Source organism: Talpa occidentalis, unplaced genomic scaffold (assembly GCF_014898055.3).
Source record: "Talpa occidentalis isolate TD23 unplaced genomic scaffold, MPIMG_talOcc4v2.1, whole genome shotgun sequence".
NCBI classification, from domain to species: domain Eukaryota; kingdom Metazoa; phylum Chordata; class Mammalia; order Eulipotyphla; family Talpidae; genus Talpa; species Talpa occidentalis.
Window position 1 is genome coordinate 122,187,513 of NW_026555331.1, and position 18,070 is coordinate 122,205,582.

Genomic DNA, 18,070 nt, shown 5'->3' on the forward strand with positions numbered 1-18,070 from the left:
TTCCTTGGTGAGCGTAGAAAGCTTGTTTAGCAATTAGACTGAGTCCAGAAGGCTATTATGTCTGCTTCCATCTTTCACTTATGTGGGTAGGTAGAAGGCCTCTGAAACTATAATGCAGTAGGGAACACATCTGCCAAGAACTGGCCTAGTAGATTGAGCAGTAGCCATACATGACTATGGCTTTGAAAGCCTCCTACCCTCTTCATAGCCTCAGTACTTGATTTTATTTTATTCATTTATTTATTTATTTATTTATTTATTTTGTGGGACCCTTGCTGGCGGCCGGGGAATGAGCCAGTGCTGCAGAGGCTGCGGGCAGCCTCGCAGCCCAGCGCTCAACCACTGTGCCACCAGGGGAGGCCCTTGATTTTATTTTTTTCACAAAGATGATGGAAGGAGATGGATGATGAATATTAAGTCATTGAGAAAAACTTGATCTTGATGAACTCTTTGCAGGGCAATGGGTGATGCCAGGCCATCTGTGCTCCAGTATACACCAATATGAGCCTGTAGGTAATGTTTGTCACTGGCAAAGACGACAGTATCACAGCTTTTGAGGACCTAACATGTTCTTAGCCATTGAATATGAAATGATTAATGGCCTTGATATTCATGGTGTTAACCTTGGCTCAAATGAGAACACCCTTGAGCCATACCAGGCATTCCAGGGTCTCTCAGAAGACCATGCCTAGGTCTCTGCAGACAGAACTCAGTTAGCAGTTCCTTACTTTGCAATGGCATAGCACCTGCTTGGCTTCCAATGCAGTCTAGAAGTCCTTGCTTCATCTTTATAGAGAGAAGATGTAACAGCTTCCACAGGGACACTGGAGCTGTGCCTACCTATTCTAATTCCCTCTGGCTGGTTAACAGTTTGGCTACTTTTTTTTTCATATAGTAACAGCTTTATTATGAACTTGACTTCACACACAAAGTTAGAATGGCAATTACACTTAAAACTAACTCATTAAAAAGTTTAAATATCATATTGCAGATGTACACTACACAAAATCCAGAAGGTAATTAAACAGGTAACAGATATTGCTGTCCATCTTTGGACAATGAGAATAACTGCATTACTGAAACTGGCACCCAGACAAGTATGGACCATCTGCTCCTATGTCATAGGGAAGAAGAGAAGTCATGATGTAGGCATTGTTGCTGCAGTGATTTCATAAATAGTGGTTCCTTATTAGCAACATGAAATTGGGCTGGCATTTTTGACTCTGTGAGGTAGCTGATGACTCTTGACCTAACTCTTTTCCTTGAGATCTATCACTTAAGATATTGACATTACACCTGGGATGGGAATATGAGCCTCTTCACAAGGAAAAGCACCTTGAGTTCATAGATGGTATCCAATGTTGGTCTATGATTGATCTTAGAAAATATGACAACATCACTTCTTGGAAATGATTAAGTGCTGGTCTCCTTTAGTCACAGCAGCAGAGACAATGAGTTTTCTCTTTTCATAGCTCAAACCACTATGATTAGGCTTGAACCAGGATAGGTCTTGTTCCCAGACTGGTTGTGAATACAGTTGGGGACAAGGATGAAATCAAAGCTGGAGATGGAAGTAATGTTGCCTAACTTAGAATGGGGTTGGCAAGCACACAGTTAGCTGGACTGGGAATTCATGATGAACACTGGGCTGAGGGTTGATCAGGGATCCTGGCAGCACCACAGTTGGGATGAAGGGACAAGCAGGCAAACAAAGCTAGACTGAGAAAGGTCTGAAATGGACTGGAGCCACTGAAGTACCCAGCAGTAAGACAAGGTCCAAGTGGAAAGCAGTGGGGTGCCATGGTCAAGAGCATGGATTTTTTAATTTACTTGGAAGACTTGACTTTAATCCTGTTATACCAATTACTAGCAATGTATTTGGGGGCAACTTATTTAAAACAGTCCCAGTTAAACCAGCTCTAAAATTAAGATAACAATATGTATCCTGCAAGTGAAAATAATGCATATGAAGTACCTCACATATTGTTTCTCCAACTGGGCCCATGGATGTACTTTCAGGGATCCAAATGTTCTCTGCAAAAATTTTATGTTCTTGACTTCTTTTTCTTTTTAAATAGACTTTATTTTTAGAGCAGTTTTACGTTCATAGCAAAGTTGACAGGAAAGTATGGTTCTCATTTACCCCTGCCACATACATGCAGAGCTTCCCCACCACCAACATTCCCTACTCCAACAGGATCAGCCTATGCTGATACATCGTTGTCATCCAAAGTCCATAGTTTACATTAGGGCTCACTCTTTGCATTGTGAGTTCTACTGTTTGGACAAATATACAATGACAGAGTCCACCATTATGGTATGATATAGAATCATTTCACGCCTTAAATATCCCCTGTGCTCTACCTATTCATTCCGGTTCCTCCCTTTGAGCCCCTGTCTCTAGTTTTGCTTTTTCCAAAATAATTGTATAGTTGGAATTACATGGTTGGAAACTCTTCAGATTAGCTTATTTCACTTGGAAATATGTTTTTAAAGTTCCTTTATATTTTGGTGTCTTGATAACTCATTTCATTTTAGTACTGAACAGTACGTATTCTATTGTCTGGATGTACCACAGGTTATTCATTTGCTGGCTCTTAACTTTTTATCCAATGCTTTTCAGATGGGGGTCTTTGTATCTCTGGGCAGAATATATATTCTTGAGAGCTCAAAAGTTTTAGAATTTGCGAAACACTAGTCTAGTATATAGTAGGTGCTCAGTAAATTGAAATTACTAATGACAGGATCATTAAGAGAAGCAAAACATAGTGAAGCAAGGCTGGGCCAAGACCCATGTACAGGACTTATCCTAGAGAAGAGAAACTTGTCATCTGGATTTGCAGTCAAAGTGCTTCTTGTGGGTAGGGAGGGTTTGAACTCCCTGGACAGTTGCCTAGTCTTCCAGGGGCACATTCCTGGGGCAGATGCTGGACAATGCCTTGACCTGACAGTTTCTGACAGCCCCAAATTTGAAACTTGGAACATTTTTTCATCTTGGGTTTTCTGGCACTGTTCTCTTGCTCTGTGATTTTCAGAGATTACAGCCTGATTCCTCAATTACCTCTGCAAGGTCTTCCAGTTCCCTGGGCTGTAATTCATGGGACCCAGAGACCCGAACTCATTTAGAGCTGCTCAGGGCTCTCTCACTATCTCTCCATCCATCTTCAGCTTCTGTTCCCTCTTCACCATCTGTGTTCTGTTTTTACTGGTGTGGAGTTTCTGCTTCCAGATGGCAAGGACAGAAGTAAAATTGCAGCTGGGTAGTCCCATCATCTGTTCTCCCAGATGATGGGCCATAGCCCTTCTTGTTCATTTTCTTGTCCCAAGCACAATTTTGCAAGGTACATTTTTTGCACTCTGAGCATTTTGCAGGTCTGAGGCCAGAGCTGTCACAGCACCATGGCCCCTCCTATTTTATCCTGGTGTGTTCCTTTGTCTCCTTCCTTATTGCAACGTTCCCTATGATGACACAGGGGTTTTTAGGTAGTACTTTGATGTTTACTTCAGTTATGTCTTATTATATTTTCAGAATTTTATTTTAGCGACCTTTATATTTCAAATCATGTTTCCTTTTTAGCACTGGGGTTCTTAATACTGGCAGCACTTTGGGAAGACTGTTGTAATCTTTACAAAGCACCAATTCTTGGTGGCAACAGAGACCAACTGAACCAAATCTCTGAGGGAGGCCTAAGGCATGGGTAATATTTTTAGGTTCCCCAGATAATCATGAAAGAAAAAAAGTGTTAAAGTGGTCTTCATTAAAATTGAAAACTTTTGTTTTTCAAAAGATACTATTAAGAAAAAGGAGAGGAGCTTCCCTGGTGGCTCAAGGGATTAAGATGCAACCTATGAAGCTGTTTGCAGCCTCTGCAGCAGGAGTTTGATCCCCCACCTGCCAGGGAGCAATTCACATGGCCAGGCAGACCGCTCCTGACTCATCCGCTGCTCCTCTCAGCAGTGTATTTCAGTCAGTCTGCCTGTTCTGTTTCCCACTCTGTCTCTGGTGAATCTGCTCACCCCCCTCACCTCTGGCCTGTACCCCAGCTCTTGTATGCATAAAATAAATAAATCTTTAAAAAAAAAACGAAAAAGAAAAAATAAGTCACAGACTGGGAAAAAGTATTTGCCACACACTCATCTGACAAAGAACTTGTATTCAGCGTCTCTTAGCAATCCTTACAGCTCAGTAATAAAAAGACAAGCAACCCAGTTAAAAATTAGCTAAAAATCTTGAATAGGCACTTAACAAAGGAAAAGATATAATCGGCTAATAAGCATGTGAGGTGTTCGACAGTATTCATTGTTGGGAAAATGCAAATTCCAGCCAAAATAAGATACCCACAGATGCAGAAAAACTAACTAGCTCTCTCATTTCTGCTAGGAGAACAAAATGATGTGGCTACTTTGGAAACTGGTCTGGCAGTTTCTTCTAAAGTAAAATATATACCTACCCAGTAACAAAAATCCTCTTAGGATTTTTGCCCAAGAGAAATGATAACATATATACACTAAAAGGCTTAGCAGCTTCATTAATAATAGTGTCAGACTGGAAGCAATCCAAATGTCCCTCAACTAGAGAATGGATAAAGAAATTGTAGCCTGGGCCTCCCTGGTGGCACAGCTGTTGAGCGCTGGGTTGCGAAGCTGCCCGCAGCCTCTGCAGCGCCAGATCAATCCCCGGCCGGGCGAGGGTCCCACATGGCGTGCAGACCTCCCCTGCCGCCCGCTGCTCCCCTCAGCGGTGTATCGTCAGTCTGCCTGTTCTGCTTCCCACTCTGGCTCTGGTGAATTCTGTCACCCTCCCGCGCTTCTGACTGTACCCAGTGCTTATATAAATAAATAAAATAAATCTTAAAAAAAAAAAAAAGAAATTGTAGCCCATCCATACACTAAGATGCCACTTGGGAAGAGAAAGGGAGAGAGTACTGATTCCCTGTTAAACATGTGATGCTGAGTGACAGAATCCACACATAATGTACCTGCTATGTGATTCTATTTATATGAAATTCTAGAGTAGGCAAAACTAAGATATGGAAAAAGAAACCAGAACAGAGATTGCCTCTTGGAAGGGTATCCTGGGTGTGAGTGAGAAACCTAGGGAAGCTTTCTTGGAGAGACAGCTGCGTCTTATATCTAGATGGTGACATGGGTGACAAAACAATGCATTTGTCAAAACTCATTTTCATGGTAGGGTAATAAATGTACATTTAATACCTGTATACTCAATTTTTACAAATTATTCCTCCATAGGAAAATTTAATTAAGAACATTTCTTCAGATGATTTTGCTGCACGGTAAGTTAAAGAATCAATTTTGGGGTACCTCAGTTCATAGAATGATTTCTATTCCCTGCAGCTTGAAAAACCTTTCCTAATATTCAAGCCCCTTGTCTGCCAGCACCCTGCATCCCAATCTCTTGTCATTAGAAATCTGGAAGGACATGATAAGCATCTCATCTAAGGGGCTTTCATTTCCAACTCACCAAATATACCTACTTGTTGATCCAAGTGAAGTGTAAAGCACAGCTCTTTGCTGAGCTAGGGAGTGGTCAGTAAGACAGCTGGGACAATGACTACCTGCTCTTCTTGTGAGTGAAGAAGGCTTGCTGTGTGGGGGTTGAGAACTTGCTTCTTTCTTATCTATATGCAGTGGTTAATATTATGTTTGGGAAAGCATCTTTCGTCCACTTCACCTTTCACTCCTAGACTTACTGATTTTGGGGTAGCTGAATGTGTTCTTTTTTTTTTTTTTTAAGATTTATTTATTTATTTATGCAAGAACTGGGGTACAGGCCAGAGGCACAGGAGGGTGAGAGAATTCACCAGAGACAGAGCAGGGAGCAGAACAGTCAGATGGACCGAAGACACTGCTGGAGGGGAGCAGCGGATGAGGCAGGAGAGGTCTGTTGTGCCATGTGTGTTTCTCCCTGGCCAGCCAGGAATTGAACCTGCGCTGCAGAGGCTGTGGACAGCTTCACAGCACAGCGCTCAACCCGCTGCACCACCGGGGAGGCCCTGAATGTGTTCTTATTTAAAGTTCTGTGTCTCTTTTTGTTAGATATATTTCTTTTGAATGAAACATACTTTAAAAATTGCTATTGCCATTCTAAATTCTCTCCCACCAAGTTTCATGGATAGCTAAGAGGATGCTTTTATCATGCTTTGCCTATATTTTCATTTCTACTTACTGTCCCTCTCTTATGCTTTGTCATATTTTCTTATCTCTGGGAGATGTTGACGTGTGATCTAATTTTTATTGTTTTTATGTCAAACAGCAGTGAGTAATATAGAGTAATATATCACCTACTCAGCAGCTGAAACAATCTAGAATCAACTTGTAACTAACAATTAACAAAAAGGCTCTGAGGACATAAAAAAATCCACATACTTTACTCAGAGGTGAGCCCATTGGACTGTCATGCATAGCCAATTTACTCTTTTTTTAAATCATTTTTTTAAATTTTAAACATTTTTTACATTGTTTTTCATTTTTGCACACGGTATGCATTTTTATCTTGGTTATAGTTCCCATACAATTCCCACCCCCCTTGTTTTGCTCCAACTCCCTCTTCCTCCTGCCCTCCCCCTCCCCCGTAGTGTATCTCTGGTTTATAGTTGCTTGTTGATTTTGATTTTTACTTTATTATAATTAGGTTTTTTCCTGGTCCCTTATTTAGGTTTTCTAAATTCCTGCTATGAGTGAGACCATCCAATAACCAGTTTACTCTTACCTGAGTCACAGGTGTAACAGTCATCACAGCCCCATCAGCAGCACCACATTAGAAGCAGGTATAATGATAACTGTAAAGAGGGACCTCTGGCAGGAGAGAAAAGACATCTCTTCTACTTTCACTTCTTCCCATTTAAAGCGACAAGAAAAATCTAGTGGCCATTTGGTTTGGGAGTACACATATAAAATAATTCTTGGCAATCTCTAGAGGCCTGAGCATATTTGAGGTCATCACAAAACTGTCCTCGATGGGGATCTCTTTAAGTCACCAAGAGAAGGCTAGATGTTCTCTGCACTTCTCTCCTTAAGGAGAAAGAGTGACTAATGCAGTTTAGAAAGGTTTTTTTCATCAGATTGGATGGAAAGAAACATTTTGATGGTTCAAGTGAACAAGTTTCATTCTCTCAAACTCTGACTCTCCTGGCGTGGTGCCCTTCCTGGCAACGTTGAGGTGGTGATGTCACACTACCCAGATGGCCGTCAGACTAGGGCTTATCCCGCTCTTCTTCATAGCCAGCCTTTGCCCCGCTCCTGCTTCTGGACATCAAATAAGGAAATGCCTCCCTGCAGCCTCACACATAACTCCAGGCTCAGTGCTTACTCAGCACCTGGTATCTTCCTTCCATGCTGTTCTTGCCAACTGCCATCCCCAGACTCCTGCTTCCCAGTCCACAAGATCCATTATCTCTGGGTAGACCCTTCACTTTACAAACCCATCTGAAATTAATCCTGTGAATCTGAAAGAATAAGAAGTGGTGCATACAAAAGTTCTATAGGTGAAACGACAATAATGCTTGGAATTTTGTCTTTAAATTTTTTTTTAAATAACCCATCAGCCAAACTTCCACTTATAAGATAACTAAGGTATGTAATATATAGCGTAGTGACTATAGCTAACTCTATTGGATGATATACAGGTTTTCCCTGTATATCAAAAATTGAACTATGAAAATTGTCATAAGTCAAAATGGCATAAAGCAAAGAATAATTACCATGTAATTTACGTGGAAAAAATTTTGAGTGTCCGTAGACCCAAAGAGTAACCCACCAAATCAGGCCCACTAACACATAAAGCCCAAAATAACACTGGTATATAGTAAAAGCAGGAATGCTATGAAAAGGACACAGCCTGTATAAGGTAGTTCCTGGCAAGGGAGCTAGGCGGTGCATGCTGACTCCGGAACAACTTGCTGCAAAACAAAAATGCTGTTTTGGCATTTTGACTTTTGCCATAAATATGAAAATTCTCTTTGACTTTCTTTTGGTTCGCAAAACAAGTACTATTTAGGTCTCTCATAAAAAGTGAAGTTGCTTACCACAAACTTTAGAAATGTAGGAGATATCCATATAGGAAAGTTTCCAAGAGAGTAAATCCTAAGAGATCTTATCACAAGGAGAATATTTTTTCCTTTTTCATTTTCTTCTTTCTGTTCTTTTGATTATATCTATTTGAATAGATTTATTTATTTTTTTTTAAAGATTTATTTATTCATTTATACAAGCACTGGGTACAGTCAGAAGTGCGGGAGGGCGAGAGAATTCACCAGAGCCAGAGCAGGGAGCAGAGCAGGCAGAAGGACCGAAGTACACTGCTGAGGGGAGCAGCGGGCGGCAGGAGAGGTCTGCGCGCCATGCAGGACCCTCCTCCAGTGGCCGGGGAGCAGCCAGGGATCGAACCGGCACTGCAGAGGCTGCGGGCAGCTTCGCAACCCAGCGCTCAACAGCTGCGCCACCGGGGAGGCCCTGAATAGATTGATTTAACTAAACTTGTATATATATCAATCAAGCCATTATGCTATATGCCTTAAATTTAGAGAGCAATGTGTCTCATTTATTTCATTTATTTCACATTGATAAAAATGGAAAAGAGCAGAAAAGTATCCATCAGGGGTGGGGGAAAGAAGGCACATTGGAAGCAGATGCCTAAAGACAACTGTTGGATGTTGGATGGCACATCATATCACATGGCCTCTTTGTGTGTGATAGAAAATGTCCATTTAAAAAGCTACAAAAGAAAATTGATGATGCCATACAAAATAATTTAATGTTCCTACTGTCATTTTCACATGACGCTGGGGAGGGAATACTTTGCCATCAGCCTAAACTCACTCAAAGTTGTTTACTCAGTAACTTTAGGAACGCAACATCTGAGAATTATTAAAAAAAAAACCAACCTCACAAGCTTTTTGGTCTGCTTTTGCTGACCAAAGTAACTGATGGTGTAGATTATTCAGCGCAGATTTAAAATGCCAACATCAAGATGACAAAAAGCCAAGGTGAAGTCTCACCTTACCTTTGAAAGTTCTCATACCCATGCCCACACTTACACTATAGCTCTACAATCAGAACATTGGAGAGGTGAGTGGCCAAGTTTGAACCCCATGTTTTGTGCATTTTGGGACATGAATCTTAAGGAACTTGGCTCTCTTTGTTAAGAAATTCCTTCTCTTCTCTTCGGTGGCTCATCTTCTCTCTTCCTCCCTTTTTCTCTGCTTCCCTCCCTTGCTTCATTCTTTCATTTACACCACCACAGCCATCACAAAAACCCATAGCATGTTCATGTCAGAACCTCATAGAGTTATTGGAAAGATTAATAGCAAGTGTGGGTGAAAAGGGGAAATTTTAAATTGATGAGAATAACTTTGATCTTACTACTTTATACTATGGACATTTTCAAACATATGAATGTCTTTCTAATACAATAAACCCTATGCACCAATCAGCCAGCCTCAGTCGATATTCACACATAGCCAATCTCTTTTCATTTGTTCCCCCTCCCCATTCTCCCTTCCACTGCACCCCAGATTACTTTAAACCAAGTCCAAGATATCATATTGTTTCATATTGTAAATACTTAAGCAGTATTGCTAAGAGATAAAGTATCTTTTTTAACCATAATCAAAATACCATCATCACATCTAAAAATGACAACAAATAGAAAATATTCAGGCAGTGCTCAAATTTCCCTGATTATCCCCAATTTCTTTTTTTTTTTGTTCATTCAAATCAGCATCAAAATAAGATCCACATACTGCATTCAGTTAACATGTCCCTTGTCTTTTCTAGCATCTAGGCCTCCTTGCCCTCTTTTTTCTTTTTTGCCATTTATTTATTGAAGAAGCTGTGTTCTTTGTCTTACAGAATTTTCAACATCCTGGATTTTGCCAATTGCATCCCCAAGGTACTGTTTACCTCTATTACCAGTAGATCCTGAAAGCTGGTAGTTATACCTGAAGGCTCGTCATCATGGTAGTCATATTGGAAGACTTCAACTCAAGACTGACAACTTCCATGAGTGACATCTCACCAGAGTGAGTAAGGTGGGTCCCAAACTCTTCAGAGGCAATGAAAGAGAGGATAAATATTTTGTGATAATGTCAAGTCTAGTCCCTGTTCACTTTACAAAGAATGTCTGCCTGGAAACCATCCTTAGTTCCATCATGACTGTCAACTTGCATGTGTTGGCCTCCCCTCTGTACACAGGATTGAACAAGGACAGGTAGAAAGACATGAACTTGGGAGTCAGACAGTCCTAGACTTGAATTCTGACTTTGTCTTTGTATAAGTACACAACTTCTTTAGTTACTTAATATTTTTGATCTCAGATTCCTTATACATGAGATCCCTATCTGTCTCACCAGACTGTTGAGATACACCGGTCATGTAGTGTGTGTTCAATAATTGCTGTTTCTTTACCAACATAGTTTAAAAATGAGAATTTGTATTGAAAAGTGCAAGTCTATAAAGCTTGTTTAGACCTTAATGCAAGTATGGCATTCACCAGCTTCATAAACAATAGAACAAATTTTCAAGTTATCATTAAAAAAGGACATGCAGAGTGGGGAGGAAAATGAGAACAGGATATCCTGCTCTTCTTCAATCCTTGTACTCAGAAAATTCAGGAAATTCTTTCCAAAGAAAGCATGACCCATTTCAGTCTAAAAATGTGCTATTCTTTGGACTGTGCTGACTTGAGAACATATTTCTTTTTACCAAAAGATGAGTTCACAGTAAATGACTCAGAAACATATGGATGAAATTTCCCTTAAGCCACTCAGGGGATTAGAAATTAAGGGAAAGAGTGCTTGGCAAAATGCATTTGGGGTTTTGCCAAACCGAAACCAACTGAGAAATAGTTAAGACACAAGGCAGATCTCAAATGCTGCCAAGTTTACCCATCTTAGCAGGACAGGGATTTATAATTAGAGCTGCTCAGAAAAGCACTGCCTGACGGGTGGCAAAGGACAAAAAGGCCTTTGTCCTCAGTGTCTCAACGTGGCCGCTATTTCCCAGATGGACCCTTTACAGTCTACAACCCTCTAAATCATCAGGGTCCTCAGAGCCACCTCCTCCAGCCACACGGTTCCTTTTCCACATCACCCCCCTGATACCCCTTCCAGTTTCTTTTGTTTCCTGTCCAGCCTGAATATTTCTCACACTGAATTCCTGGACGAGGGAGAACAAGTCTTCATGGGTGTTCTTGAATTACAGTGAGGAGCTGTGATGGGAAAATATGACAAAGCAATTTCCACTGTGACATACACTCTTTTTCTCCTGTCTCTCACCTTGTCAGCTTTCTACATTTCTCTGCTTTCCATGGTATTCTTTCTCTTTAAAATAATGGTATTTGATCAGCTGTTTCAAACCCAGTGGAAGGGGATGAAGGAAATAGTGAAAAGGGCTCTCTTCAAAAAGGGGGAGAGGGCCCCAACTTAAGATTTCAAGTGAACTGAAGGCTTTGGGGTTAAACAGCTTGAAAATCACAAGATGGGTGACGTAATGCATCCCTTTTGACTCCATGGTGCTGGTGTTGTGTACTATGCTTCTGGGTTTCCACTCGCTAAACCAAGTATCCCTAAAGGTGCACACCAGGCTGTTGCTTGTTAGAGTGTGCCTATTGGCCAGGCACAGTGCGAGACACTTGGCAATTGGTGGTGAACAAAACAGACCTGATGCTTGCCCCTATGAAGCTAACAGACAAGCAGGGAAGCTTGTATTGAGCAAATCAATAATCTGGGAATGCAAATCAGCATGTATGCAACCTGAAGGACAAAGTCATGGTTGAAGGTTGAGAAGGCCTGGCATTTGAGAGAGATAAGAGAATGCTTTCTGTCTAAAGCATCTCTTCCACCAGCCTGGCTTGCCACTTGCCACAAAATAGAAAAGCTCATCATTGCTAAGTCATTGAAGGTTTCCATTAAAAATAGACCTTTTCTACTTGACAGGGGAAGCTCAAGAACACAGAGTACAAAGTAGCTGATGGATTTAGCTAGCTGTTACTGCAGAAAACAAAGAGGACAGACTTGAGGGAACAGACTGATAGCTTTAAATGGGCGAGGGTGTGAAGGTTTACAGACTGTTGGGCCTGGAGGGGCATAAGAGGTTTAGGAGGACAGTGACCCAAAGTACATGTGGAATCCACACCAATAACTTCCTTATTTCACTGTTGTATCTGGAGCTTGCCTTAATTGCTCTTCCCCATTCCTTGCTGAGTTTAATATGCTATCCACAGTATATGTAAATCTTAACTCATTACTAAATCTTATTTCTGTTGCAATTCCTTTGCCTCTGTCTAGCTCTTTCTCTTTGTAAATTTTCTAAAGAGAAAAGAGGTTAAAAAAACAAAGCTTATAGAGACATTTCCATGGTTTCCACTGTAGCTCAGGCAGTACTCACTAGCACTGGCCTGTGGTGTGTCTGACCTCTTATCTGGGAGGGAGGGTATGGGAATTAGGCAGAGGGAGACCGGTTTATTTGACTTAAAGAATTAAGACTCCTGCGGGGCACTAGATGGCAACATTTCTCCAAATCTAAGCCCAGCAAAGGCAAGGACCTATTGGCAGAAGGTCAACCCTGCACAGCTGCCAATCCAAACACATTCTATAAAACCTGAACTTGTGATGAGACAACCATAACGAGATCTGGGAGAAAAGGAACCTCAATAGTTCATCTCTCAGGGTCTGTGAGCCATTGGAAAGGCTCAGGGGTGTAAGTAACCACCACCACCACAGCCACCACCATCACTACCATCAATACAACTTCCCCTCCTACCATCACCACCACCACCACCACCACCACTACCACCAGCACCACCGCCAGCACCACCACCATCATCACTACCATTACCAAATCAGTCACACATCTTGCTATTGTTTTGTTGGTGCTGAAAGTGAGAACTTTATTCAGACTCATTCTGGGAGATAAGAACTAGCTAAAGATATAGATCTATAGATTCTGCCTTTCTTTTAATTTTTTTTTTACAACTGGATTAGCAAACTGCTGCCTGATATCAAAACTTGGAAAATTGCTTTAATGAAGAATGGTTTGTATTTGACATATCACTTTTTTTTTGCTAGATAAGTTGTCGCTTCTTATCTACTTAAGCAATATTTGAAAACATAGCGTTCTTCTCTGTGGACTGAAAATATCATCTGGAGTTTTATTTGCATTATCAATTTATTTAGCACATTCTTTCTCCTTAGCAACCACCCCACTCCCTAGGCCTTGTCCTTTTAATTAGTAACCTGTCACTGTATTTCAGTGCTCCTGTTGAGGCACACCAACTGACCCATGAAGACTCAAAACATGTCACTTGACATGGAAGCAAACACTTGCTAAACTTCTCATAGATTTGGGCTGGCTAGAGAAACCATTCCTTGGGGACCAAAAGTGAAACCTAACTTAGTTAATGTGAAAGACCTTGGATCCGCTTGTTCAAGGAGATGAGGATGGTAAGGGAGAGGGTGGCAAGGCAGAGCTACAGGACCAAAAGTTGATGGAGGGCCACTTGTTTTAAACTACCTCTTTTGTGCTTTTAAGTACTAGTGCCCCATACCTGCCACCTGACAGGTGTAGATTTTTACATAAGTTCACCTATTTGTCCAGTCAACACATAATGACTAACTTGTAGCAGATGCCCAGTGTAGTTCCATGTTCTAGGGATACAACAATGAGTACATTATCTGCCCTAATGATGCTCAATATTGGCAGAGGAGAAAAAAAAATAAACATGCTGCTAAATATAATTCAGTTTTGATAAGTGCCAATAAGAAGAATGAAGCAGGATTTGGACATAATCCACAGCTAATGGAATATGTGTGAGGTGTGTATGTGTGTGTGTGTGTGTGTACGCATGTGTGTGCGAGCGCCTGCTGGTCTCCACTGGCTAATTTAGTTAGATTCATCAAAGAAGGCTGTTTGGAAAAGATGACATTTGAGCAGACAAACCTGATTTAAATGGAAGGGTGAGATGTGAGCATTCCTGATCTAATATGAAACTACATATCACCATTATTATGAACTGACAAGTCAATTTGGTCATCATGCACAGCTCTTAGGTTCTTTGTAGGTGATGACAGTTATTGAAATATTGAGGTAAATACGGATGAACTACTTCCCTACAACTGTGTTCCCCATTTGTAAAGAAAGCAAATCTTCTATCAAATTTGGTCATGAACACAGAACTTTATTAAGCACTTTTTTATTAACAGGTCAAATAGCTCCAACCTGTCCTTTTCAGAGTGCTTACTACCTTACACAAGAGGGTCATTTGAGGTAGAAGCAACAGCACTGCAGAGGGAAGATTCCATTACAGCGCCTCGCAGAAACGGGCAACCAGAGCTCCTTCTTACATTGTATGGGCACCAGACAGTATAGAACCACGTCTCAGAACCTTCCCTCAGAGTAACTGTGATGGTTCATTTTATGTGTCAACTCGGTTTGATGATGATGCCCAGATGCTTGGTCACGTACCAGTCTAGAGTCACTGTGATGGGATTTTTCAGAAATGACTAACACTTAAATTACAGGCTTTGAGCAAAACAGATTACTCTCCATAATATGGGTGAGCCTCTTCAATCAGTTGAAGATCTTATGAGCAAAGACTGAGATTCCCCAAAGAGGAAGGGATTCTGTCCCCAGTTGGCAAGATAGAGATTCTGCCTGAGTTTCCAGTCCTCACATTTACCAGTTGATTCACGAGTTGGAACAATAAATCTTGAATTAGAAGTCTGCCAGCCTGCCCTTCCAATTTTGCCCATTAGGCTCCACAGTCCTGTGAACCAATTCCTTAAAATAACTCTCCTTTCACTCATTTGTTCCCTCCTGCTCTCTCTTGTTCTCGCTCTCTTTCTTTCTTTTTTTTTTTTTTTTAAAGATTTATTTATTTATTTATTTATTTATTTATACAAGCACTGGGTACAGTCAGAAGCGCGGGAGGGTGAGAGAATTCACCAGAGGCAGAGCAGGGAGCAGAGCAGGCAGGACCGAAGTACACTGCTGAGGGGAGCAGCGGGCGGCAGGAGAGGTCTGCGCGCCATGTGGGACCCTCCTCCAGTGGCCGGGGAGCAGCCGGGGATCGAACTGGCGCTGCAGAGGCTGCGGGCAGCTTCGCAACCCAGCGCTCAACCGCTGCGCCACCGGGGAGGCCCTCTCTCTCTCTCTTTCTTAACAAATACCTAAACATGTGGAAGTGACTTTGGAATTGGGTAAGGGCAGGGGCTGGACAATAAGCATAGACTGCTTTGAAGAAATTGTTGATAGAAATATGGATGTTAAAGATTACAGTGAAAACTAAGAAAAGAGCTATAGAGAAGGTTTCAATTGTCTTGGGAACACATCTAGCATCTTGAACAGAATGTTGCCAAAAGTATGAATGTTGAAGGTGTTTCTGCTGAGATCTCAGACAGAATTTTGGATACGGACACAGACAAGCATCGATGGAAGATGATGTGAAGAGACACAGGGAGAAGAAAATCATCTACAAGCCAAAGAGAAACCTGGAATGGATCCTTTCCTCACAGTCCTTGGAAGGAATCAGCATGCCAACTTCTTGGTTTTGGATTTCTACCTCCAGAATTGTGTGACAATAAATGCCTGTTGTTGAAGCTGCCCAGTCTGTGGTGCTTCCCTGCAGCAACCCCAGCGCACTAATGCAGAGCTGTATGTCTCAGCCATTCCTTCAACCCTTTTTGTTACAGGTCAGGTTCTCTGGGAACAGGCGCTGAGACAGGGCTTGGGATGCATCTACATTGGTGACATTAACTAGGGATCAAATCCTATAAAAAAACAATGCAAGTGTCATGAAACTGTAAATACAAATGGCCAGCTAGTTCAGGTTTTTTAACTTAAAATAATTGAATATCACAAAAGTATAGATGATCTTTGAACTTCGTTTATACTTATTGCACCTAGTACTTATTGCACAATGTAGCTGCCCCACAGCTGGGCAGGGAGCACTATTGGGAGGGGGCTCTTGTGTGTACCACCTTGCTCAGCTAACAGTGAAGAATGGCAAACAGAAAAATTATTTTAGCCAATCCACACGTCTTGAATACTTTTAATTTCATCAATGGGAGTACATTTCTAATATTCATCATACAGTAATGAACCAATTTCACAATAAAAATCCATTTCTGACATTCACTCTGCTAATTAACAAAGCCTCAGGTATTCAGTGAGACATTGATCACAGAAGTTCTTGAGGTGACTGCCTCTGGAGTGTGGCTTTTCTGATAAAATATTAGCTGACTACCCTGGAGTGGAATTTTTCATTAGAGCAACTGACAACCCTTAGAGTGAAAGCTTAGAGCCTTAATGAAGCAGCATCATATGACTGAAGCTACATTGGTGAAATACATAAAGTAAATCACAGACATTGCATCAATTCCCACTGAGACTGAGATATGCTTTTCTTCAGGGTTTTTGACACCTACTCTCTGATCTTGTCCAATCATGCTGTCTTGGGGATTATTTAGTTGCAGGGAATACAAACTATTCAAACTGTTTTTAAGTTTAATAGGGATTATTAGAAAGATACAAGGATCTGACAGGCAAACTCCAGACACCGAAATTAACAATAAAGACTCTGGACTAGGAGGAGAGCTACATATTGGAATCTCACACTTTTCCTGCCTCTCTGAGGGGCCTGAGGCTCTCCTTCTCCTCCCTGTGTGTATGCTCCTGTCTGTCACATCTCTTTATCTTACGCCAACTCATCAGCACACTTCCTCTGTCTTGATTCTACATAACCACTAAGTTTAAGTATTCATCATCATTTGACCATGTCTCTTAAGTCAATGTCTTCAGAGAGAAATAATGAAAGTGAAAATAGGACTGGCATAGCCCTGCTTATAACCTTGGATTCGTTGGGTTTGTTGAACACCATGGTCCAGTCATCTGTACCAGAGGGATAATAAATGAGCAGGGTAAATAAGATTTCTCCTTGGGGCTGTGCAAGGATATATCCCCCCAAAAGAAGATAAAGATGGAGAGGAAGCCTCTGGCCTACATCTCTGGGATGCCCACCCTAATCCTACTTACTGGCAGTGCCGTGTTGTGCCCCCAAATGTCATCATATACACACTTGTGTGTGTGCTTGCACCTTGGTATGTACATCAACAGTATGTTGCTGTATGTATCCAAAACTTGCTACCAAAGCCCATGTATTCAAATGATGGTATTGAAATGCACACATATGTCTTCCTTGATTTGGTTCATAGAGAAATGTCTTCTTGATATTTTTCTCTGAAACCTCAACTGCCTCAAACACCTCGAGCTTCAAATACCATCTTTTCAGTTGTAATGAAAGCAGGTCTGCAATGACCAGGTTCTGCCAGCTCTGGCTGCTGCAGTGTCTCCCTCACAGACCTCACACTGTCCACAATAGACATCAAGTATTAGCTCAAAACCAACCCTAATCTAAAGTGAACTCTCTGACAACATGCTAGACTTCAACATAGGTGATCAACCTGGGGATTCGACACTTGAAAGCAGAGCTGTTCTCTAGCCTGGGTACATAGAAACCTCAGATTATTCTCAGTGTTTTCTCATGCTTGTTTATGTCATTTGGAATATCCCAGAAACAATAGTGTGTCCCGTAACCATCTATCGGGTATCCATGGGCAGGCATAGTGATGAAGCAGAGAGCTCTGTACCCAACTTACTGGAGCCTCCTACTTCTGCCTACATAGAGGGAGGGTAGCCCCTGCCCAGGTCCAGCAGCTCTCTCATTCCCACTGTTCTTTCGCCTTTACTCACATCCCTTTAACAAGGGGAGGGCCTTTATCTCCAGTCACTGGAAATGCAGAAAACATGGTGACATTACAGGCAGAAAGGACCCTGTCAAATTGAAGACCTCAGAAATACTTAAAGAGAAAAAGCTACTTGTTCTCTGCCAGACCCCACTTTGTTGGGGGTAAGAACAGGAGTAAAAAAAAAAAAAAATCAATGGCGCTTTCTCCTCCCCCCCCTTGATCCTAAAGTGGAGTGTTTCTGTGAAACTTTTTATAAGCTGAAATAGTGTAAAATGAAGAAACAATTATCATTAATTTAGATGGAAAAA

At 41.4% G+C, this 18,070-nt stretch overlaps 1 protein-coding gene across 1 annotated transcript in view; it reads left to right on the forward strand.

The window, feature by feature from the left end:
* The window catches only part of CDHR3 (cadherin related family member 3), a 131,687-nt gene that overhangs the window by 46,956 nt on the left and 66,661 nt on the right, over positions 1-18,070 (forward strand). Inside the window, exon 2 of the mRNA XM_037511462.2 lies at positions 9,871-10,049. The gene's annotated coding sequence lies outside the window, so the exon portion shown is untranslated. The remainder of the gene's footprint in view (positions 1-9,870; positions 10,050-18,070) is intronic.